This window comes from Cydia strobilella, chromosome 8 (assembly GCF_947568885.1).
Source record: "Cydia strobilella chromosome 8, ilCydStro3.1, whole genome shotgun sequence".
Lineage (NCBI taxonomy): Eukaryota > Metazoa > Arthropoda > Insecta > Lepidoptera > Tortricidae > Cydia > Cydia strobilella.
The window spans coordinates 17,557,431-17,582,247 of NC_086048.1; the positions used below are offsets into that span (position 1 = coordinate 17,557,431).

The 24,817-nt window shown below is 38.4% G+C and overlaps 1 protein-coding gene and 1 long non-coding RNA gene across 2 annotated transcripts in view; one reads left to right on the forward strand and one right to left on the reverse strand.

Moving 5' to 3' along the window:
• Window positions 1-5,232: 5,232 nt before the first annotated feature.
• LOC134743396 (uncharacterized) lies at window positions 5,233-7,265 on the reverse strand. Its single transcript, XR_010128009.1, has 2 exons — window positions 7,067-7,265; window positions 5,233-5,306 (listed from the first exon to the last, which is right to left on the reverse strand). It is a non-coding gene; the product is annotated as an uncharacterized LOC134743396 (long non-coding RNA).
• A 6,388-nt stretch (window positions 7,266-13,653) lies between these two features.
• LOC134743746 (terminal nucleotidyltransferase 5C) overlaps window positions 13,654-24,817 on the forward strand; it is a 331,263-nt gene continuing 320,099 nt past the window's right edge. Inside the window, exon 1 of the mRNA XM_063677382.1 lies at window positions 13,654-13,808. The gene's annotated coding sequence lies outside the window, so the exon portion shown is untranslated. The remainder of the gene's footprint in view (window positions 13,809-24,817) is intronic.

Sequence of the window (24,817 nt, forward strand, 5' to 3'; positions counted from 1 at the left end):
TAACGCAAGCAAACATTAAATCGCAACCATTATAAACGCCCGCATAACATTTGAACATAATATGCAGACATTATAATAACTTAGATGGAAAGTGAGATTGTAATTTCAGAAAGGCGTAAATAATCAAAATTATTAGCGAAATATCCGTTGCCTTTAAATGCGCGAATGCGTAATGCGTTGCGAAACCGATGTACGGGGGCGTATTCAGATATTTGAAATAGTTAACCTATTTGTTTAACCCCTCGTGCTATAGTATTCATATCCGAGCAAGCCGAAAAGTGAAATCTTGAGCGTTGCGAGGATTTCAAGTCACGAAGGTTAAACAAACTTTGCTCCCGAGTTTAAAACACAAAAAAAAATCATTACGTCGACGCGAGGAAAATACTAAATGTAAACCTTTACAAATCACATTCAAATGAACGTTATTAAATATTTCTCATTCAACAACCTTACTTAAAAGTCAATTCCATAAGCCAACATGAGCAAACAACTCAAAATTTGCATCAGATTACTTTGCCACACATGTGGATAAAATGCAACTTTCTTATCATTTTTTGAAGTACAAAGCTGGTGTGGTGGCAAAAATTATATATATACTAGCCCTTACTACCTCAATCACCAAGGAAGTGGACATGGGCCGTAAATGTTTGGCTGTCTTCCTTGATTTAAAAAAGGCCTTTGACACCGTCTCTCACTTCATTCTTGTTCTAAAGCTGGAGACCATAGGTATAAGAGGGAAACCTCTACAGCTCTTGGATAACTACCTCCGCGGTCGCTGCCAAATTGTTAAGATTGGACATCATGTTAGTACAAAAAGTGATATCACGTATGGCGTCCCTCAGGGAAGTGTGCTAGGCCCAACTATGTTTCTAACATATATCAACGATTTGTCGAATCTTGGCATTGACGGAGGAGAGATTTTCTCTTACGCGGATGACACTGTGGTTATTTTTAACGATAGTACCTGGGCTGGCGTTTTTGATAAAGCTGAACAAGGTCTTCAGCATATATTTTCATGGTTGAATGCTAACCTTCTAACACTAAATATTACCAAAACAAATTATATATGCTTCACAAAGTATAAAAACACACAACCACCTGATACTCTTAAATTAAAAATACACACTTGTAACCCTCAAAATACTTTAGATTGTAAGTGTAACGAAATAAAAAGAGTAAGCAGCACTAAGTATTTAGGAATAATGCTAGATCAGAGGCTCTCGTGGCATCCGCATATTGAGTTTATAGCTGGTCGGATTCGAAAGTTAGTTTGGATATTTAAAATACTTAAGCATGTCGCGGCTAAAGCTTTACTTAAACAACTATATTTAACTCTAGCCCAGTCCGTTATGACTTATTGTATCCCAGTATGGGGCGGAACAAACAAGACCAAATTCATTGATGCTGAAAGGTGTCAAAGATGCCTTCTTAAAGTTATATACTCCAAACCTTACAGATACCCAACCACTGAACTGTACAAGGATTGTGATCTACTTACTATGAGGAAACTTTATATTCTATTTACACTACTAAAGCTACATAAAACAATAAAATTTAAACCCCTCACAGTAACGCGGAGAAGGAAAACAAATGTAATTTCTAAGCCACCTACTAAATTTGTTTATGCCAGAAGACAATTTACAAGCCAGTCTGTTCACCTATATAATCACATAAATAAAATTATTTCTATATACCCTTTGCACTTATACAGTTGTAAAAAAGCTATAGTCGAATGGATTAAAAAATTAGACTACGAGGAAACAGAAGCACTTTTACAAAGACAATAAATAATAAATATATATGTGTTTACACCCCACACACACACACACACACGCACGCACGCACGCACGCACGCACGCACGCACGCACGCACGCACGCACGCACGCACGCACGCACGCACGCACGCACGCACGCACGCACGCACGCACGCACGCACGCACGCACACACACACACACACACACACACACACATCTTAGCTTTAATTAATTTTAGTTTAGTTTGTAAGATATTCATTTTAAGTATTTGTTCGGTTACTTTGTATGTAACTCTGGTAGGAAGAGCGGGATCTCCTGCCACAAGTATAATTTTACTTACTTGGAGATTCCAACCATAATTTGCTGTACACAATATTGTAACCAATAAACGCTTTTTCATTTTCATTTTTTCATATACCATCATACTAATATTATACCTAATATCCTAGTTACATCTCTCTCTCATTTTAAGAGCTTTTCAAACAATTCATTGGGCTTTGTACCCAATTTAGAGTAAATGACGAAAATTTAGGTTACCGTCTAGTGGGATAAGTGAGGACAGATGGGGTAACTATAAACAATATTTTCGACTATGAACTAATTTAGCCAATTGAAAAATTTACCATATGACTAGTAAATCCTGAATCAAAGATTGTAAAAAAAGCACAGCTGTCAGCCACACGTTCATATAATTGGGGAATATTTGCTTTGTCTAATGTTATCCCTCCTGTCACCAGTTATGCCACTTGTATTGGTCGTATCAACATACGACGACGACGAGTAGGTGTCCGAGTATCTCGTCTAGTGAAGCCAGTTAAACTGTGACATAGTGTCTTCCTCGTGTCAATGTGGTATTAGGCTTCAAGAGATAGCTTTTTAGCTATATAAGACCTTCTTCTTAGCTTTTTAGAGATAAGTTCTTTCATCTAACTTAAACTGCTGTGTTCTAAATGCAATAATAGTAGATTGTGTCACAAGGAAGCAAAATTATATATTTACTGCGAGGGCAATTAAGGGCGTACATTGAATCCTGAGCGTAGTGAGGGATTCTAGTGTTAACGTGCAGTGCGAATAATTTTTCGAAAAGTAAAAAAAAATAGTGTCCTAGAATAGAAAAGTGTCACTTTGATCCCTCCTAGCAGGAAATAAAAAGCCCTTTTCCGAATAGGTGGTGTGAAAAGTGTGTGTATCTCTATTTGTATTGTACTCGTATCCGAATATGGCTCTAATCTCCATTAATGGTTTTCAGTTTCGCATAGGGATTTTAATAATATAATATTTATTAATACGGAATACAAGACTCATTACAATAAATAAATATTCATATACGATACGTGGGTCAAGTGAGGTGAAATTAGAATACATATTTTCTCAAGCCGAAGCCATAAATTCTTCGATACAATAATAGTTCCTTATTTGGCTCAAATAGGTACTGCTGCAGTATTGCGGCGCGTCATTGCTGTCGACTGCATTGTTGCAGGAAACGTCAAGAGCGATGTTGCTGCCCGGATTCTTGACATTTCAGATGACAGTCGGCAGTAATGACGCACTGTAATCAGAGGACCTACCGCGAACCACGTTCGACGTGTTGCCTCTCTGTCACACTTGTAAATTCGTACGTAAGTGTGACAGGGAGACAACACGTCGAACGTGGTTCGCGGTAGGCCCTCAGACTGCCAACGCTGCTTAGGTTTTAGGTTACGACAGTGGACAAAACATTGCCAATTTATGATACATCGGTCGCAGAGTTAACTTGTCAATAAAATACGTTATGGCATTTTTGTTGTGTTTATTTATACTGTTTATTGGAGTTCGTGATGGAATTTAATGGATCCCAAGCGGGCCAATTCGTACATACACTCTCAGAATAATGACAGCGTACACTGGTATCAGAATGACATCTAAATGATGTCAATCAGATATCGTGCATTTCTCTCGTACTTGCCCGTACATGTGTTGCACGAGCGCATGCACGATAACTAAACGTTAGAGATCAGCCGAATATTCGTAATTATTCGGTATTTGGCATATTTTTCAATGTTCGTATTCGGCCGAATAGTTCGGTTCGCGCTGCCGAATGTTTACCGAATAAACAAACATTTTTTAATACTAGCTGTCGCGGTCGCGGGTGCACTTTACGGTCAGAGAGGCGAGAGCCTACTACGAAGACCCAATTATAGCGTAATTAGGGTGATAGAGAAAGGTGCCCGCAACTTGCGAACTTCGGTGTTCACGGTAGGCCCTCAGGTATATATGAGACGGTTCCGTTATTTTTCATAACATTTCCTGGTCGGTCGGAAGGGGAATAAGGATCAAAAACACCTGATGAGTGCAGACCGCGGACCTGTATGAACTTGTTTTCAGCTTTTTAGGCAGTTTTAGCCCAACCGAATATTCGGTTTGGTAGGAGCTGAACCGAATATTCGTATTCGGCAAAAGCCATATTCGGCCCATCTCTACTAAACGTCATCATTCAGATATCATTCTTGAAGTTAGTGTACGTTCGAATTGGTAGCTCTTTATTGAACACAAGTTAAAGATGACTCCTTTTGCGATTTGCGCAACTCTCATAATTACAAATTATAAGAAACGATAAAATTATTATATTATGGGGAAATACGTGTGTTGTACGTCATAAAACGTCGTCATAGGCAAAATCCCTCCTGCTAAAACTCACAAGAGGGGAAAGACATTAAAAAAAAATGGGGAAATAATTTGCAAAGAAATGCAGGATGGTAGGTAGTAATACAATTTCATTTTAAACTTATTTTTAACAGCGCACCAAAAAGTTGAGACAAGTAAGCTACATTTACTTATGGTGCAAGGTGCAATGAGACAGGGATAGGGAGGCTGATATCTGAGTGAAAGGGAGTGCATGAAAGGATGCAAGACAGACATTCTTAGATGTAAGCTAGTTTTATATAAGTAGTTTTAAGTCATGAATCTATGTAACGCTTTGGCGTAAGCTGTAATGTTATATAACTTGATTCAATAAATAAATGAGATATATATGTGTTCAAACCAAATTGTCAGTAAATAAGAACAAAAAAAAATATACTCATCTTTTTCTTTTGGGTGCTAGTACTAGTGTAAGACAAAGATAGTATGATTCTCTCTGTCTATGTTTGAAATGAGACAGTCCTTTGACAAACTATAATTACGTATTGACCTTGTGGACCATCGTACAATTTTGGAAGTCGCTCATTTGCAGGTCGAGTTTGTATTCGTCGGTCGTGGGTGGGCATGTTTCCCAAACGAGTCGTGCGGTGCGACTGCGACTGCCAATTAGTGACTGAATCCGTGCTGACTGTCACTGCAGCACGGATTACCACCAATCACGGGCAAGAAACACTGGTGGGATCGTTAGATTTTATAATATTGTATAATATATATTTATATTTTGTCACGATTTTTTACTTACCTATTTTTATCAAATTTCATGCAGAGAGGGGGAATATTCTTAATTTGAAATCTGATATTTATTATTTATTTTAAATATATTTACACGGCATCACAGCATAGGCCATTACACCGAATAATTAAACTATAGCTGGTCAAGCAAATCTTGTCAGTAGAAAAAGGCGGTAAATTTAAAAAATGTAGGCGCGAAGGGATGTCGTCCCATAGAAAGTTTGAATGAGGGCTATCGTTTTTTTGCTCACCAGTTGGCGCCTCTGTTAATGGTGGTCCAAAAGACTAAAGAACAGCTCTCTGAGGATGTTGTTGTATTGCACGCGATTTGCGTTGTAGGCTTTCTGTGTAAATTTCACCCACAGACTACACGTGTAGAACGTCTGACAGTAGGCCTTGAAAAGCGTCAGTTTGACTTCGTTACTACAGCGTGCGAATCTGCGGGCGATCATATTGCCCCGCAGAGCCATCGCTTTCCTCTCCCTCTCCAGATCCGGGTCATCGCTCAGGTCACTGGTGAGCATATGACCAAGATATTTAACCCTATCAACTACTTTTAGAGGTACCCCACCCAGCGCGATCTCAGGGACAGCTTCCCGGTTGTATTTACGGGCCTTGAACACTACCAGCTCGCTTTTGGTAGCGTTATACCTGAGACCACGCTGCGCAGCGTAACCCTCACATAGTGCCAGCAACTGCCTTATGGAGTTGACCGATGGCCCTCAACAGCACCATATCGTCCGCGTAGCTAATGTTATTAAAACACTTATCGCCCATGTGACAACCGACACGCGTCCTGCTGAGGCCATCGATCAACTCATTTATATAGAGGTTAAATAAAATAGGTGACGATAGCCCCCCTTGCCTAACACCACATTGGAATCTATACTCGTCCGATTCTTCCCCCGCCCATCTCACACGATTGACCTGGGAGCTGTACCAATACCTTAGCAACGCCACACATTCCGCTGGTAGGCCCGTGCTTGCTAGTTTGTCCCACAGTATGTCGTACACAACCAGGTCAAACGCTTTCGACAGGTCAAGAAAACACCCGTAAATAGGTGTGTTTCTATCCGTATAGTACTGGATAGCCTGCGTAACGCACAAAATTGCACTGTCAGTTGACAAACCGGGCCTAGAGCCAAACTTAGCGTCATTTAACTTTATGTACCTACAAAGTTGCGCATTAATCAAACTGTCCAGCACTTTTGCAATAACAGTCGCCAGTGAAATACCTAGGCCTGTAGTTTGCGAAGTCTGACAGGTCTCCCGTTTTGTTTTTGACTGGTGGTATGACCACTGTCCTAGTCAGCTGCTCGGGTAAGTATTCGTGCCTCAGACACAGAGTGAAAAACATTGCCAGCGACCGCGGTAGGTGTAATCCAGCATATTTAAGATGTTCGATACTGAGACCGTCATATCCCGGCGATTTTCCCCTCTGCATATTTCTGATTACATTATGAACCTCCTTAGCCGTAAACTCTACAGTACTCTCGCCCATTACAGTCTCAGTATCGCACATCTCGTGCGTCGCACCGTACGGACGGCCTGTCAACACACCAGCACCCGTGTCGACCGCGGAGGTACCTGTGTACGCGAAGTCCTCGTGTATAGTTCCAAGTAACGGCAAATCGTGTGCCAGCATCCAGGTTTCTTGCAGAGCTAGTATGTCCGCCCTCTCGCATAACGACTTTACTCCCTCCATTGACCTTTTCAGAGACTTGCAATTAAAACTAATAAGTTTACTCAAGCTATTTTTATTCATTAATTTAATTATATTTATTTAGCATGCTTAAGCGATCCATTCTCACCGTTATCGTTCGGCAAATTACTCTGCCGGTCTCTTACCGAAATAAACCGCCTAAAATATATACCTATAGTTACAGGTATACAAATTACAAATACAAAATATATATGAAGTAAAATACAGATAGTCATATGAAGTCAAATGCAAGTGCTGGAAAGCCTATCATCCTTCATCTCACAAAACCTCAGACACTCCTGGCACACATTCGCCCATCTCCACGCAAACAAGTCGCACTCTGGTGCTGATGTCAGGAATGCATTGAGCAGCGATAACGCGCGGAGGAGTGGCGAGTTTCTGATGTTTCTGTGCGATACTGTGCGCGCCGCCGGCACAGCCAATAGTTGACGCGTTCGCGGCCTCAAGCAGACTCGAGGAATATCCGGGATGTACAACCTCAAGACTCCAGCTACCAGTTCCGGGCAGTCCGAGTCACCGCGCAATATGCGACAAGCCGTAGTCAGCAAGATGTTGTTGCGCCTTACCTCTAGAGAATTATATCCAAGGCAGCCTAGTAAGAATTTTGTTGGGTACAAAAAAGGGTAGTACCCATATCTTTTTTTGTACAGAAATCTCAAAAAGGCCTTTTGGATTTTCTCTAGAAGTAAGGCGTATGATATTCTGACCCATCTTATTTTTTCCTGTACCTACGTGAAAAACATGCATCCCAGCGGCATTCAGATTTAAAAAAATCTGTTCATGATTTTTTATTGATTGTGATTATTCATTGTCTAAATTAGACACACTGTGCACTGTGTTCTCTTCTCTTCTGTCAATGCTTCTAAAATGAACCGACCAGTCAAGTGAACGGACGTTCACTGGAACCGACCTTTAGTTTCCTTACTTCATACTAGATATTATATTTTCTACGTTCTCAGAATAAGGTAAATAACTGTATACATTATTTGTTAACGGTTAGTAAATAGTTAAATACCGTTCGAGCTAATGGCGTGTAAAACTATTAATTATCACAGCTCGTCTTAGACTTAGGCTGTTTTAGACCTGACTAAATTTAGCTTGCTGCATGGAAAGACTTACGGCGCGATTGGGGAAATGAATTAGAGATTCAATAGATATGAAATAGTAAAGATATGTGACGTTATAGGAAAGATTAGTTAAGTTAAAACGGCGCTATTTTATAGAGGTTACTATGAGTTGTAAGCCTTTTTGATGAAACAAATAACTTTGCACAAAAACGGCGCGAAAAAACGCGAAAAATTGGACGTGGTATTTCGTGCAAAAAGTGACCATAATGAAACGTGATAAGGTATTTTTTTCAAACTTTGAGTCCAGTTTTCCAGCAATATGTTTTTCACTTCTCATGCTCGTAAAGTTCTCCTTTGTGCTAGATGTAGGCTGCACAAAATGCTACTTTTATGCTCTAGTGCACAAAGTAATATTTTTATAAAGAGTAAGCAATCAAATCACTGCCATAGTACACAATAAAACCTAGGTAATCGGATAATATTGTTATTGCACTTAATTTGGCCCGTTTTTTTAATAATCCTTATATATTACCAAATCATTAAAATCTTACAATACAGCATAGTTATTATAGAAATAAACTACAAAATGTAGTTATAATTTGGCAGTATGAAAAAAGACTTAAAGCGCCCTCCACACGAATTGCGGCGCGAAGCCACGAACGCGAGTGTGGACAGTTCGCTAATCAGCGAAATCGACACCACACTCGCGTTCGCGGCTTTGCGCCGCGATTCGCGCACGAGTGTGCAGTGGGAGAAGGGGTGGTGCAGTGGTGCAGTGGGGAAGAAGGTAAATATCACGTATTAAAAATTAAAATAAAAAGGAAAAAAAAGAATATTGGCGGGAAGCTCTTGTTGCGGCTTTGCAATTTGTTGCTGTTTTACGATTGTTATTTTTAATAATGTCGTCGAGTGAGGAGGAAATTACAGTTTCGCCTAATACTTTAATGGAAAGGAAAGCGAAAAATGTTATTGAGCAGTTATTGCCGCAGAAATCCAAACAAAAATATCTTACTGTATACGAAAATTTCATGAGTTGGAGAGCCGAAAAACTAGTCGATACTTTCTTGGAAGGTGTTTTCTTAACATATTTCGACGAATTGTCCAAGAAATTGAAGCCGCCTACATTATGGAGTGTGTACTCTATGCTTAAAAGTACGTTTCAAGTGAAAAACGACGTGAATATAAAACCCTATGTTAAACTTACATGTTTTTTGAAAAGACTTTCTAATGGGCACAAAACCAAAAAATCAAAGATTCTCACGGCAAACCATGTGGAAACAATCTTAAATACAGCTCCCGATGCTCAATAGTTGGCTACAAAAGTACGTAATCTTCTGATTGTTCAAATTTCACATTAAAATTTAATTAAATGTATTTTATTTGTTTGCCATTGTTTTATTTTACTCACAATCGAAGTAAAAAGCAGTGTGTATAACTCAGGCACAAACGCCTGTTTTATCCTCGGCTAAATTGCCTCGTATAAAAATGAATCGCTTTGTGCCCTTGTTGTACAATCTACTATAGAGGACAATCCGAAACATTCCCCTTTGCAAGCATGGCATGGTCTGTTCAGCTAAGATGGCGCTGTTTTATATACGTTGCGATGGGTCGTAAGCCCTTTTGTTACAGGTTGTAACAGGCAGTGAAATGGCAAATGAGGCATGAACGATAAAAGGTCAAGGGCCAAGGACATGGGTAATGTGGTGTTAAAGATAAGAATGTTAAGCATTTACAAATAGGTTTTTCAAGGTTTACACATTCGCTTTGATGGCTGTGGCGCCGCCCTAATGGCTATGGGATAGGTACTTAAAAGCATAATTCCACATCTCGATTTTTATTTGTTTAGTTACATTTTTATTTCCGACGTTTAATGGAGTAAGAACTTTTAATGCTACCGATGTGCGAAATGAATTATTTAAATTTACTATACAGTACAAAATGTCTAACTCTAAGCTCATGGCTTCCAAGACATAGGGTCATTGCGCTAGTTTTCGTCCAGCTCTAGTTTTCGTCCACCTGACAAAAATTGAATATAAACCAACATTGCTGCACAAATTTGGACTTACTGCAATCCTTAAAAAAAAGTTGTGATTCACACACAAGGTCTACATGTATTTTTTCAAGGATTATTATGAACCATTTATTTAATCACAACTCCAATAGATAAACTATAAAACTTAAAAGCTAAATCTAAAAATAAATAATAAAAATAAAATACTAAAAATATCCCCCTGCGGCATGGTGCAGCATTTCCTCGCTGTACTCCTAGACAAATTTTTTGAGCGTGGAAGCTGCCAGCTCTGCGGTCACCGGTGACCTCTGCTAGCCTTTTGGATAGTTCCTTAACCCCTCGAGCACCCCAGGTTCACAGTAGTATGGAACTCTATACTAATTACGGTCGCACGTGTGACAGTAGGGCGATCCACGGGTAATTAAGCCTTAAGGGCGCTTGGACTCCACGGTTCAAGGGTCTTAACGCCAAAGGATACGAAATTGTATTTGGCTTTTGATTGGCTAAAACTAAATTCTATTCATGTATCAAAACATCTTGCGTGGTATTATACACTAAAATATTTAATGTTAATTAATTTCACGGTTTAGACTCACTTGTTTTAGTCACTCGCGCGACATGTTTCGGAGAGCCTAGGTCTCCTTTCTCAAGCACTAATAGTGCGAGCAGCGTTCACGTCGGCCGTGTATTGTTTTATATTTTTCATTTTTTATTTTCTATTTTTGTTTTTGTAATTTTTTGTAATGTGGTAAAATATGGGTTTGTAAGACCTGAAATAAATGTTTTTTTATTTATTTATTGCGTACTGCCGCGCGCCGTGAAATTATTTAATGTTAGTATGTCTCACAACAGTTTAAATTCGAATATTTGATGTAGTCATTCTGCGCGCAGTATTAGGTACAGTTGAGTCTCTCACGGCACTACATATGGGGTCTATTTTGAGCTCTAGTCAGGCTTCTATGGTTATTTTAGTCTACGAGTAGTTCGTTGATAAGGTGTAGATCGATTCGTTATTGTGGCTCGGGTGACTTTTAAAAGACTCAAAAAGAATGTAGTTTATAGTAACTTTAATTGTATTTTTTCTTATTTACTCGTAATGCATGTTATAAGATATATTGTTTTGAAAAGATGTGTCCCGCCGAGTTTGTTGCCGGTCCCATATTGGGATACCCTCTTCCAATTGAGGGGGGATTTAAATCTTCTCGGAGCAGAGGTGTAGGGCTAGAGCCAGCGTAGCTTTATTTGACGTTCATAAGCGCATTGTATTGTAATATATTCTTGAATAATAAACTGTCTTTATCTTTATACGTAAAAACTTAGTTGGTTTAAAGGTTTTCCGTTTTAATTAATGTTTTAAATGTTTTAATGAGGCATTGAGCGCGTTGAAGTTTAATATACCTACAATAAGCAAATTAGAAAACAATTTACACTAAATTACTATTAACTACGTGGGAAGTTTTTACCCAATGTAAATTGTTTTAATACGATTAGGTAATACATATTAAAGCAAAGTAATAACCAGGAGACCGTTACTTACATACTTTAATGGTTGTTTTGTAAGGCTGAGGGGCCGATTCAACTAGTTTTAATCATAACTCATCATAAAATTTTTTGGTAACTGACAAATTGGGTCACAAAAATAAATTGTTTTTTGATAGCAAACGTATCTATTTTTTAAGACAATTTATGTGTTGTTATCACTTAAATATTTTATTTTTATTTAGGTTAGGTAGGTACCTAAGTACTAGAACTTTCTTACAAGTGACCCAAGAAAAAAGGCCTATTTCTTGAGATTCGGTTACCTAAAGATATCGCCGGCATCTTTAGGATGCAACCGGCATCGGCAAATTGTTCGGCTTTAGTGTGTAAAATTGTGCGATTTTAGTGTGTAAAATTTTAACAACTGAGCCTGTTTACCTACGTTACAAAATCAAGTGGCAAATAGGACCTTCTGAATGTCATGTTTGTCATTGTCAAATAATGTTTTCCTCGTACGAATTGACTTTAGTAATCGTAATAGTAGAGTCAGTTTCATTTACTTTCACCTGTTGTGTCTGTTTGTCCTCTAGCTACGCCCCTGGTCCTTACTCGCCTTTGTTTTACCACTGACAGACTAACGATTGATAAGTATTAAATTGACGAGAGGGGAGGGCCAAAGACTTGGCGCAAAATATAAGTAGGCCGATATATCCTGTTTTTAGGAAATACAGGCTGATAGATCCTGTTTTTAGGAAATATCTAGCTCGTGCATTCCCCTTTTTAGGGTTCCGTACCCAAAGGGTAAAAACGGGACCCTATTACTAAGACTACGCTGTCCGTCTGTCTGTCACCAGGCCTGTATCTCATGAACCGTGATAGCTAGACAGTTGAAATTTTCACAGATGATGTATTTCTGTTGCCGCTATAACAACAAACTAAAAAGTACGGAACCCTCGGTGGGCGAGTCCGACTCGCACTTGGCCGGTTTTTTTTTTAGCAGTTCGTGTCGCGTCCAACGCGATCCTCAACAAAATAGCAGGTGTATGCCTTAAACAGTTTTAATTGTTATACTGGCAGCACTGAAAGAATATTAAAAGGTTTAACAAATCTTTGACAGTAGGAGGTAGAAGACGTTTTTTCCCAACGGAACAATGTTCGCGTGGGCGGGAAGTAAGTTGTGTAGAAATAAAGAAGACCTGCGGGTTTTAATTGGTGAGTGTTAGAAATATAGTTTCATCATTATTTGTACTAGAGAGATGAAGGGATATCCAAGAATGAAGAATGAGAATTAGAATAGAAACAGCCAAGAATAAGCCAAATGGTTGTGAGTGGACAGGGTCGGGCTATAAGGGGAGTTGTGGAGGCCCGTGGCGGAGAAAGAATCTCCGCCAAACAATCAGAATAGAAACTAGAATAGAACGTAAATTGTATTAGAATCTAGATCAGAATATAAATCTAGAAATCACTTCATCTCTCACTCTATAGTATTATGTGGTATATTTTCAGATGTATCTTGTCGTTATGTTTTGTTAGAGCTCAGACATGGTTTGATATTAGGGTAATAAGATCAAGATCTTTTATATTTTATCATTCAATTATCAAATGCTTAGTCAATTTAATTTTAATGGATCTATCTTTTATACTTAATCTTATTTATTTTTATTTTTATTGCAAATGTTTTGTATGTTTTAATTATGGATCAATGTTATCTGGATTAAATGATTAAATTAAATTAAATAAAGAATATTACTCTAGTTGCCAGCCTTGCATAGAGGTAGACGTCACGACAGTTCGGGTTATCGCTTCGTACTCCAATGTTTCACGTACTTTAGCCGCGAATGGTGCGATATAGGCCACCGACTGTAGGTACGGATGCAGTTTCCAACATTACGGCAAGTCGAGCCGTCCATCAGCCCACTTAAATACCTTACCTAACAGCTAAGTGATAGGCGGAGTGATAACGCGGTTCAAAACGAAGGGTCCGCGCCAAAGTATCGACTTTTCGTTTCGCCAGAACTGAATATTCATAACCTGCGATACGGCCGGCTCAGCAGCTGACAGCTTTCCGAGGCTCCCTAAGTCGTGACACCACCGCATCGATTAGACTCGAACGGGCACAGTAATCGAGTAACACGGTTACGAAACTATAAAATATGGAGTTAAGTTACGTTACGTGCCTATCTGTGTATCTGTGGTTGCGAATTTGCCGTTCGCCGCGGTGAGGAGAGGCGGCAGTCTCGCGCCGAGAGCCGCGCGGTCCGCTCGTCGTTCGAAACGAAACAAGTGTACCTGCTAAGTGCTGCCAGAGCGACGACCCCGTGCTGTGTCAGTTCTGCAGTTTGGTTGTTTATTAATTGAAAAGTGAGTGGAAGCCGGCCACGGCCGCAGCACACATGTTCGGCCTAGTTTTCACGATCGTTGCCTCCGTCTTGAGTATTCCGCTTTGCTTTGCTTTGTTTACCGCCGTTGCACTTGTTGCGCGGCCCGAACCGTAATTGGGACCGGCGATCCAGCGGAGCCTTAGCGAATTTGCGCAACTACCCTCTCGAGGATCCACGTAACGTACATAGATTTCACGAAATAATTAAAAGTAAACTGTTTCGTGGTTGGGCTTTCGAATGGAACGCTCTCGTGAGTTCATTATCATGCGCGGCTCTGCGATGTTTTCATTCGATCTCGGCTTGATCGAGCTCGCATACTTACCGAAGAACATTGCGAACAGCAGTTAATAAACTAACATTCTTTTTATTTGACAATTTTCTTATCAATCTAATTCTATCGCATTAAAACCATAAATGCATGAGCGTTTCAATCAACAGCCATGGACACATTAGACACATACATGGATATTGGATATGACACACAACATGGATATGATTTGGTCTTGATTAATTGACCCGTTGACTGGTCTAATAACAATGCGAATTTTTCAGATAACGAACATATCAATGTCTTCGATTTTAAATGGTAACCAAACCAACCATAAGTTAAACTTAATGGAATTTATTGCAGACATCAAATTGCGCGTACAACCATTTGTAATACTTAGGCAGGTATTTCGTACCTAGATGTATCTATGTTTGTTCAAAGCTGGCTTAACTAAGGAAGCGTTCAAGTTATCCTAAGTTGCTAACTTTGCGTAAACACAATTCAACATAACAGGTGTCAAGAACACTAAGTATCCATTGGTTAACGGGAACAATGAAGTTACTTAACCCCTCGAGCGGCAAAACAACTGCGCGGTAGTTGCTTTGCCGCTCGAGGGGTGCGGACGCGCGGTTGTCAGAGAGCATCCCATCCCATTCGAGGTAGTTTGCCGCCCGAGGGGTTAACGAGGACTGTCTTAACCTCTAGCGCCCCACCGTCCTAATACTAGTACTATATTCCCTACAATTAAATTTATATAATGATTAACTGGATCAGTTGGTTTCAAAATCAGTTCTAGTTTCTAATACCATTGATTCAAATTTGACTGCCAGTTTTTATGGTGGGCCGCTATGTGTTAAGAACAGGAAAATTAATGGAAATTGCACGCAACTTACAAGCACAGCACATACGAATTAGTTAATAGGGTTTGGAAACGCAAGTACGCAAACACGTACGAAGTGGTACAGTCGCCATCAGATATATCGGAACGGCAGAGGTGCTCAAACATATCTGAACACGACTCTAACGCTTTGACAATAGAGGTGTGTTCAGATATTTGTACTTACATGGAAACGCGAAGTTTTCCACGAACGCACGAGGAAAACACTTGTTAATGCTGCCATTGCTGCCCGACCTTAGCCTGTCATATTCGCTTTAGATCAAATACGCAAAAACGTGTCTCACTCATCTCGTGAACGTGTAATATTAACAACGATCTGCTTAATTGATCGTGGAACAAAAAGCGACGTCCTTGTGAAACAAAAAGGTGTTAAATTTATGATTTTAATAACTTACGGAACTGGTAGGTATAGCGATTTACCGCGTAATAAGCCATTTTACACCAGTCCCTGCAACTTTCTTACATTTGCCCAGAAATGCACAGGAAATTGTGTGTCAAGTGTCAATTGTCAAGTTGGCGTAATGATTGTACTGTGTCTAATGCGAAGCTGACTGTCACAAATTGTAATAGGTAGGTATACAATTAGGCCGCGGGACTTTACCTCAATGTTTTATCACAACAACGTCCTCCGCCCCACAATAGCTCTTGTCATTCGAGCGCTGCGGACTTTTATTCCACGATTTTCATTTTCACGTCGGTAATAATTACGTACAGATTCGTCGCAGTTTTAGTTTACTTTATGGCACAACATATACACAACAATGTATAATTGGCGGACTTAATAAGTCAATTCTACCAGTAAACAGGAGAAAACAACTAAAAATTTGCGCTTAATAACTTTGCCACTTTGAATAAAACCAAAGATAGATATAACTCCGTAATAGATGGATAGTCTAAGGAAAAAAACGTGCCTCGAAAATCACGAAAATTTGATTCTCGATCAGATGTCGCTACTACCAAAGATAGATATAACTCCGTAATAGATGGATACAGTCTAAGGAAAAAACGTGCCTCGAAAATCACGAAAATTTGATTCTCGATCAGAGGGCGCCACTAGTTTTGGCCTACACTTGTATAGAGGGCGTTGACGGTTTCGTTTGTTATTTATAATTTTAACGCATATCAGTGAAAGAACATGGGTCAAAATCATAAAAATAATTAATGCAAATAAAAAAAATCATTTATCCATATTTAAATACATTTTATCGTATTTGTATAAATCTTCATTTTTAGTTTTAAAGTGTGTCGACAGATGGCAGTGAATTTACTGGGGTTACAAAATTTACTATGACAGTACCGCTCTAGTATAAGTTACTCTATGCTACTACCTTTGGCCTACTCTCGTATAGAGGGCGTTGACGGTTTCGTTTGTTATTTAACAATTTTAACGCATATCAGTGAAAGAACATGGGTCAAAATAATAAAAATAAGTAATGCAAATAAAAAAAGTCATTTATCCATATTTAAATAAATTTTATCGTATTTTTATAAATCTTAATTTTTAGTTTTACAGTGTGTCGATAGATGGCAGTGAATTTACTGTGGTTACAAAATTTACTATGACAGTACCGCTCTATAATATTATATCCTCTTTGATAAAACGCATCGGTTTCAACTTTCAATGAAGTCGCAAATTGTGTGATTGTGATTGTACAAAATCCTTCGTGCGCAAATCCGACTTAGCGTTTTATACAGTGTCCGAACTCCGATCCGATATCGGATATCGGCTGCGTCTGCAAAGAAGCCTAAAGTAAAAAGTGTATTTTTATATATATTTTACTCATTCAATTATTGTTTGTTGTTCGAAACAAAGCGTTAATGGAAAAATAAAATGGCATGTTTTTTTTTAAATATTTATGGCCTGGATGCGAGTCCTTTAAGCCATAAAATGGCATGAAGCCATAGAGCGTTTTCTAGCTGTTTGTTTTTCTCTAAAGGTCACCCGGCGTCCGATATGGGATCGGTCAATGTGGAAACGCTCTTACACTCCGATTTTTTTAGAGATTTTCAGAGCTAACGCCCACCATCCGAGTCCATCATTCAAGTTGGACATTATGTAAATTCCATGAATGTTAAGCGTTTGCGTTTTCTTTTTAAATTCGGGGATTTACGCTATGAACCTGCCAGTAGCAATTAGACAAATGACATTGACATTTTAAACATCCCAAATGTCAAACCAAGGTTTACTTTGCGCGTTTTTTAATACAAGCTTTTTATTAACTTGCGATGTACCTAATTACCTATGTATGTATGTTTGTATAATCTTGTAAGTTAAATTTGACCCACTTCTCGGTTTCCGAAGAAGCTGAAAATTTGCATACGTGTGTAAGTCGGGTGACAATGCAATATTATGGTACAGTCGATGGCAAAAATATCGATCCAGATAAATGGCTCAAAAATATGTGAACACGACTTTATTGTCTAAGGTGTAAAAGCGTACATTATTTTTGAAACTTTGGGATTGTATATATATTTATGCCCTTGACTACAATGGAGCTGATCTGACGATGGAGACACTTCTTCTTCACTAATATTATAAACATTATCATTAATTTTTAAGCATAGATCGTACCTTGGCAGAAAAAGTCTTATGTGTTTGCTTAGTTCTTAATGATATGGGGCATTTTCTATGAAAAGGGACCTTATTGTCGATGGCGCTTCGCGGCACAGCGTCGCGCGGCATTGTATTTATATCGGAGCATCGTTAATAATAGCGTAAGGGCCATCGACAATAAGGTCCCTTTTTATAGAAAATACCACATATACAAAAAACAATCTTAATCTGGAGCTCTCCTTCAAGTTGTAATGTTGTCCCGTACAAACCCGTTAAAATTGTTAATTTATTCCAATTTGTGCCACTTGTGCAATAGCTGTAAGGTGCAAATTGTAATAAGAAATAATAAAATAATACAATAAATAAATAATAACAATAATAAACGCGAATTTTCTGTGACAAATGGTCAAAACTATTCCTAGAAAAATACTACTTAATCGGTTTTATAAAATAGTATTACTACAAAAACTTCTACGGAAAAAAATTCTACTAGGAAAACTTCTACGGAAAAAAGTTCTAGCACGAAAACTTTTACGAAAAAAGTTCTACTAGGAAAACTTCTACGGAAAAAAAGTTCTACTACGAAAACTTCTACGAAAAAAGTTCTACTAGGAAAACTTCTACGGAAAAAAAGTTCTACTACGAAAACTTCTACGAAAAAAGTTCTACTAGGAAAACTTCTACGGAAACAAAGTTCTACTACGAAAACTTCTACGAAAAAAGCGTTTGTACGTGACAGCCCGTTAAATGCTTCATCTGTTGCGAATATTTATTTCGTTTAGGTATTTTCTATTCCGGTCATTATTATAGTACTACGGGTATGTCAAAATCTACATTATGAATAACGTCTATATTTTGGGAACCTACGACAATCGGTTTGTGTCTTATATAAAACTGTGTTATCTCACTTTAACAACAGTCACATACGCCATAACGCTAAGTTTTCCAATTATTCAACCCTTATCTATTTCAATTTGTAGCCGGCAAATTATTAAGTAATAAGTAAGGGGCCAAGTATTATCAAACTTTAGCGAACGCGGGTAATTGAGGTATTTTGCAAATCAGAGTAATAATGGAATTTTGTATTTTTTCATAAATTTTGTATTATTTCTACTTAGAATCACGAGCTCTTTCGATCCTAATCTGATAAAAATGTCCCAAGGTTTTTTCCTATTGTGTTACCATTTCCCCATTTACTTTGTATGGCGGTAACAAAAAAGAAAGTTTGAAAAATGTATCGAAATTTTGAGACACTTTTTAGGGTTCCGTACCCAAAGGGTAAAAACGGGACCCTATTACTAAGACTCCGCTGTCCGTCTGTCCGTCCGTTAGTCCGTCTGTCCGTCTGTCTGTCTGTCTGTCACCAGGCTGTATTTCATGAATCGTGATAGCTAGACAGTTGAAATTTTCACAGATGATGTATTTCTGTTGCCGCTATAACAACAAATACTAAAAACAGAATAATATAAATATTTAAATGGGGTTGCCATACAACAAACGTGATTTTTTTGCTGTTTTTTTCCGTAATGGTACGGAACCCTTCCTGCGCGAGTCCGACTCGCACTTGGCCGGTTTTTTCTCCTATAAGGATGAAAAGGGCTCGTGATCCTGAATAGAACTTACACAAAAGTGGCAAAAAAGGTGACTTAAAAAAATGGCAAAAAAAAGAAACGGTATGGTGCTTATCATAATTTCTTTCCATATACATTCGGAAATAAGTGCCAGTCAGCGATGAAAATCTCGTATGCACATGATATAAAGTTTAAACGCACAAACAATTCTCTCCTGCGTCTATGATCCCGAATGAACCCGAAGGTTCCCGAAGCCACGAAAGTAAAATAGCCACCGACCCGACGGGTTGCAACTAGGATAGTTGTTTAACCGGTCTATTACGATACCCGCTCGGTTTGTTACTTTGTATTAATAACTAACTATGTGACACTTCTGACCAATCGTTAGTGCAGGTTACAATGTCAGTCGTCAATTTGGAATAGTGGATTGCCAATATGTGTTTAGGATTAAGTCACAAGAAGTCGCCGCCGCCAAAAACCCGCTCCCATACAATCAAAATTGCGCTCTCATTTTAAAACGACATGTTAGTTAGTTAGTTAGTTTTGCTGGGCATTTTCCGCAACTCGACATCCAATGTGCCTATTTTGCGTGAAACGAGGTAGCGCTACTCTAACCACCCCAGCTCCTCCACGAAGCCTAGCAAGGTCTTCAGGTTGCTAGTTGCTTCCTTTAGTGTGCATGGATTTCCTAGGTATTTGCTCCTATATACTTCTACCTGTTTACAGTCTACGAGAATATGTTTTGTTGTTTCTTCTTCTGCCATGCACGCTCTGCACATGGGGCTGTCCGTTTTACCCATGATATGTAGGTGTTTGTTTAGTGTGTTATGTCCTGTTATTAATCCTACTATTTTACGTAGTTGGCTTCTTGGTGTTTTCAGTAATATTTTGGTAAGTTTGTGGTTCAGTTCCGGTAGAATTTCTTTGTTTTGCCTGCATGTCTTCATTTCATTCCAGTACTTGTTGTGCAGTTGTCTGTGATGTTGTTCTAGCTGGTTGTGTATGTAGGATATTGGTAGAGGCATAATTGGCTCGGGTCCATATGCCGGTGTTTCTGAACCTTTCCTGGCCAGTTCATCCGCTGCATCGTTTCCTCTTGATCCACTATGCCCCTTTATCCATTGTACTCTTACTTTGTTGCCTTCTTTGCTCACTTCAGTGAGGCTCCGATGGCATTCATGTATAAGCTCTGAGGTAAGTTTGTCGCTGCATAGCGCTTGTAGTACCGATTTACTGTCTGACAGTATTAGTATGGTTTCGTGTTTCACTTGTCGTCTTGTAATAGCATTGCAAGCTTCTATTATTCCTACACATTCAGCTTGGAATACCGTATTGTGTTCACCAAGGGGTTTTGTGATGTGAATGTTCAGGTCCTCTGAGAAGACACCACATGTCCCTTCGTTTGTTTTTGAGCCATCTGTGAATATTCTTAGGTTTGTTTGGTTTAGTCCTTCTTTCGGATCTTCTGTTAAGGATATGGCGTAATCTTTCCAGAAGATCATAGTTTTTGGTATTTTGTCGATAGGCGCTTCCAGCATGGGCATTTTTGAGATCGTATTTTCATAGATCTTCTTGTGCGATGAGCTGAAAGATGTCCATAGGTTTAGATTCTTCAAACGAAGAGCTGTGGCAGCCGCTTCTTTCTGTATGTACATGTGTAGTGGCAGGAGTCCTAGCATTATTTCTAGAGCTGCAGTCGGAGTAGTTCTCATGCAGCCCGTTGCAGCCACACATGCTAGTCTTTGTGTTTTATTTAGTTTGTCTATTACTGTGGTTAGCTGGGTGCGGGGCCACCATACAACCGCGCCGTAGCTGATCATTGGCATTATTACCATTTTGTACAGCCATAGTATAATGTGAGGGGCAAGTCCCCATCTTTTGCCTACCATCCTCCGGCATTGCCAAAAGGCTACTGTTGCTTTGTTCAGTTTATTGTCCAGGTGTTTGTTCCAGTTCAGTTTATCGTCCAGGATTATGCCTAGGTACTTTACATCCTTTGAAAGTGTCAGTTTTGTGCCAAAAAGTGTTGGCATTTCGTATGTACCCAGTTTTCGTTTATGGGTGAAGAGAATTGTGTCGGTCTTTTTTGGGTTGACCGATAGGTCATTCTCCTTGCACCATTTCTCTACTATCTTCAGTGCTGTCTGTGTGAGATCGCACAGTGTGTTTATTACTAGGCCGCTGATTAGTATTACTAAGTCATCTGCGTACCCTATGGTCATAAAATGTTTGTTGTTTAGTTTTGTTATCAAATCGTTTACAACCAGGTTCCAAAGCAATGGTGAGAGTACTCCTCCCTGGGGGCATCCTCTCATGACTAGTGCCTGGTGATTTTGATTTTCTGTTAGTCTTATTATTCTCTGTCTTACGCGACAATGTTACAAATACATGAAACTTTGCATGAACATTTACGTAACATATATCTATGCCTGGTACTCATTATCGTTGCGAACAATTTTATACAATTGCTATCCCAGTCACAAGTTCGGAGCTCACCCAGACAATGAAATTTTCAATTTTTTCTTTATTTTAAAGGAGAATTTTCATAGACTTTTCATCGGGTAATTACTATCTCTGTTTTGACATTTTCTTGGGATATCACCTATCCGCGACCACGACCAGTGAAATCTGCGTCGAAACGAAATAAAGGCAACAAAATAAATTCGCGGTGGACCTGTTTTTAAATATGTTTTAATAAGATGTTTCAATGCAAACTTCCTACCTCGCATAGGTAAAATTAAACTATCGTCCGCTGTATTTCCGGACCGATACGACCTTCAAAGCTTCAAGAAAATAGCGTACTCCCATCTTAAACGGCAACGCACTTGTACACCCTCTGCAGGAGTTGCAGGTGTCCATGGGCGACGGTAACGGTAATTCGTGTGCTTGTTTGCCTCCCATAAAAAAAAACAAGATGAAGAGGTTCGATAGTAATGAAAATGTATGAAAAGATTGTCGACACTTTTAAATTAGATATTTGGCAAAGTTACCGATCAGACTTCCAGCCGTTTCACAAACTGAATGTTATTTTTATGTTAACATCATCTTCCGGAGATTCGTTACCTCGAAAAAGAGGCTTTATCCAGAATCTCTGTAATGTGACTAAAAATACTGGGCGCGTATTTTTTTAATTTATTCATGGGTTTACCACATAGTATTTATTTATTTTTAAACTTTATAATTGCCATTGCATTCTCTACCAGTCAACCATCGGGCTAAAATATAAGTACCTAGTTGTGATTAAATATTTATTAGGGATTAGGGACATAAAAAAACTTTTAGTTCAATTAATTAATTTAGACACTTCATTCACAATATAAGTTTAATAATAACAAGGAAAACACATTTTATCGCCTGGAAAATTGATATAAATTTTATTGACAAAAAACAACCTTGTTGATGATAGGCTATTGTTTATTTTCACAAATACAACCATTAAAATAATATGCCTAAGCAAATACAGTAACGGTATCTATTATCATTAAAATTAGCTTGACAGATGTTCATAAATAATTGTTAGGCATTAGATTACAGTTGACAATCGCACTTTACCATGATCGTGCAGTAGGTTCAGAAAAAGGAGTTTTGAAAATATCGGACCGCTTTTTTGGATCACAATAAGGCTGTTATAAATTTAATGCGCAATCTTAAGGCCTTTCTTGAGGGACTGTATCGATTCGAATCCTGAGTTTTTAATTTTCGCTCGATAGAAAAAAATCACGAACATAGGTCTAAAATGTGCACTTTAAAAATTTGTAACAATTTATGCTATGCTATATGCACAAAAGCTAAAGATATGAAAATTGCTTTTAAAAATCGGCAATATCATGTTTGAGGGAACGTATCGATTACTTTTTATTTTATTTAAACGTACAAAAAAAATATAAATAAAAAAACGCACTTCCATCTAGCTCACGCTTACAGTCAGTGAAAGTGAGAAAAGAACACGAAATTACTGGACTTTAAGGTTTTCGGTAACATTATGATAGGTAAGTAGTCGAGAATAAGTCCTGGACATTTTTTGCTCTAAGCTAAAAGGTTAGATGGATTTCCATTTTGTGTTGAGATCGTGAAGCGGCGTAATAAGACTAATTAAATTAAGTCTCAACTAAGTCTTAATTTATAAATCCTTTAAATAGACGTTTTAATAAGATTGATCTAGGTTTCTAATAAAAAATATAAATATTTGGTTAGTTTATTACCAATGTACATGTGTAGGTATGTACATGTAATGTAATGGGGTTAGGTTTGCTATATGAAAAATGGAATATCTTGACTAAAGTCCTGACATCACCCTAAAAATCCTGACATCTCTTGGGCGGTAATTTCCCTAAGAATAGCCCCCCCCCCCACATGTTCATGATTTAAGTAAAATTAACGCCTGAAGATACCTATCATATCAACGAATTATCCTTACAAGCTTTAGAAGCCGCACAGTTTCGACGAACACACGAACGTTTTTTCTCCTGTGGGCAATAGTTAACAGCTTGTGAGCATGTAGGTAGGTAATGATTTTATCATAATATACTTATCCAAATAAAAGGAGGGTACTTAAAATCCACATTAAAAGGTATTTTAATGTGGATTTTAAGGGTTAAATATGAAAATTAACCTTTATAGCCCTTAACTTTTGGGTGTGTCTACAGGAAAGACGTGAACACAGTTCTGCAAAAATACAAATCGATTGTTGAAAATATAATAGCTGTATCCTCTTTAATTTCAATTAATATTATTCACCACAAAGGTATTTTCCGTTCTCTTGACAAGAATAAACCTCAAAAGAAGTAGATTAAAGCAAAAACACAACACAACGTTAAAATCACCAAAATTCAATCACATTTTCACGTCGCCCTTTTATTTATTTACCACAAATCACAATGCCACTACGATTGAACGCTTCAATAGCTTAACAATCTTACAAAGGCAGGTGGTGAAATTTGGAACTAAAGTTTCTTCATACACTGTGACAACCTCCGTGCGACAGTGGCGACAATGTAGGCGTGATGGTTAGTTTTGGGGTGACCACAGATAAAGAACTTTTGTGACATTCGGTAACCTTTGCCATTACAAACTCGAGGGACAGGACAGCGGTAGTAATAGAGAATTGATGAACAAGCGGGGTTGTTTGGCTAACGTGTGTATTATTAGAAAGGGATTAGCTTTTGTTCTATTTTAGAGTGTAATTTATAAAGGTCATTTAGGTTTTTTTGATTTAGTAAGTAAATAAGCGAGACGCTTTTGAAATAAAACTATGAAAACGGATTATATCGCGTATATTGAATTTACAATATATCCCGACGTTTAGAACCTATTACAGCGTTCGTGGTCAACGGGTGACTGAAGATAAACTACAATCTGCAAAACGCTAAACGCAATGTGCAAAGGGTTCTAAACGTCGGGATGTATTATAAATTCAACATACGCTATATAATCCATTTTCATACTTTTATTTCATGAGTAACTATCCCGGTAACCGAAGACAATATTAGTAACGCTTTTAGTTTACCTACAGTCTGGCAAAAAAGAGTAGAAATTAAAAAGTGGCAACACTGTAGTGTCGTCCCGTTTTTCTTAGATTGTTTTGAAAGGTTGACCCGAACTTATCAGCCAGCTGGCTATGGGTATCGTTATGATCACTCATAAACAGTAAATTTTTCTATAAATGGTTTGTGCGACGATTTGAATATGCTTTTCGAAA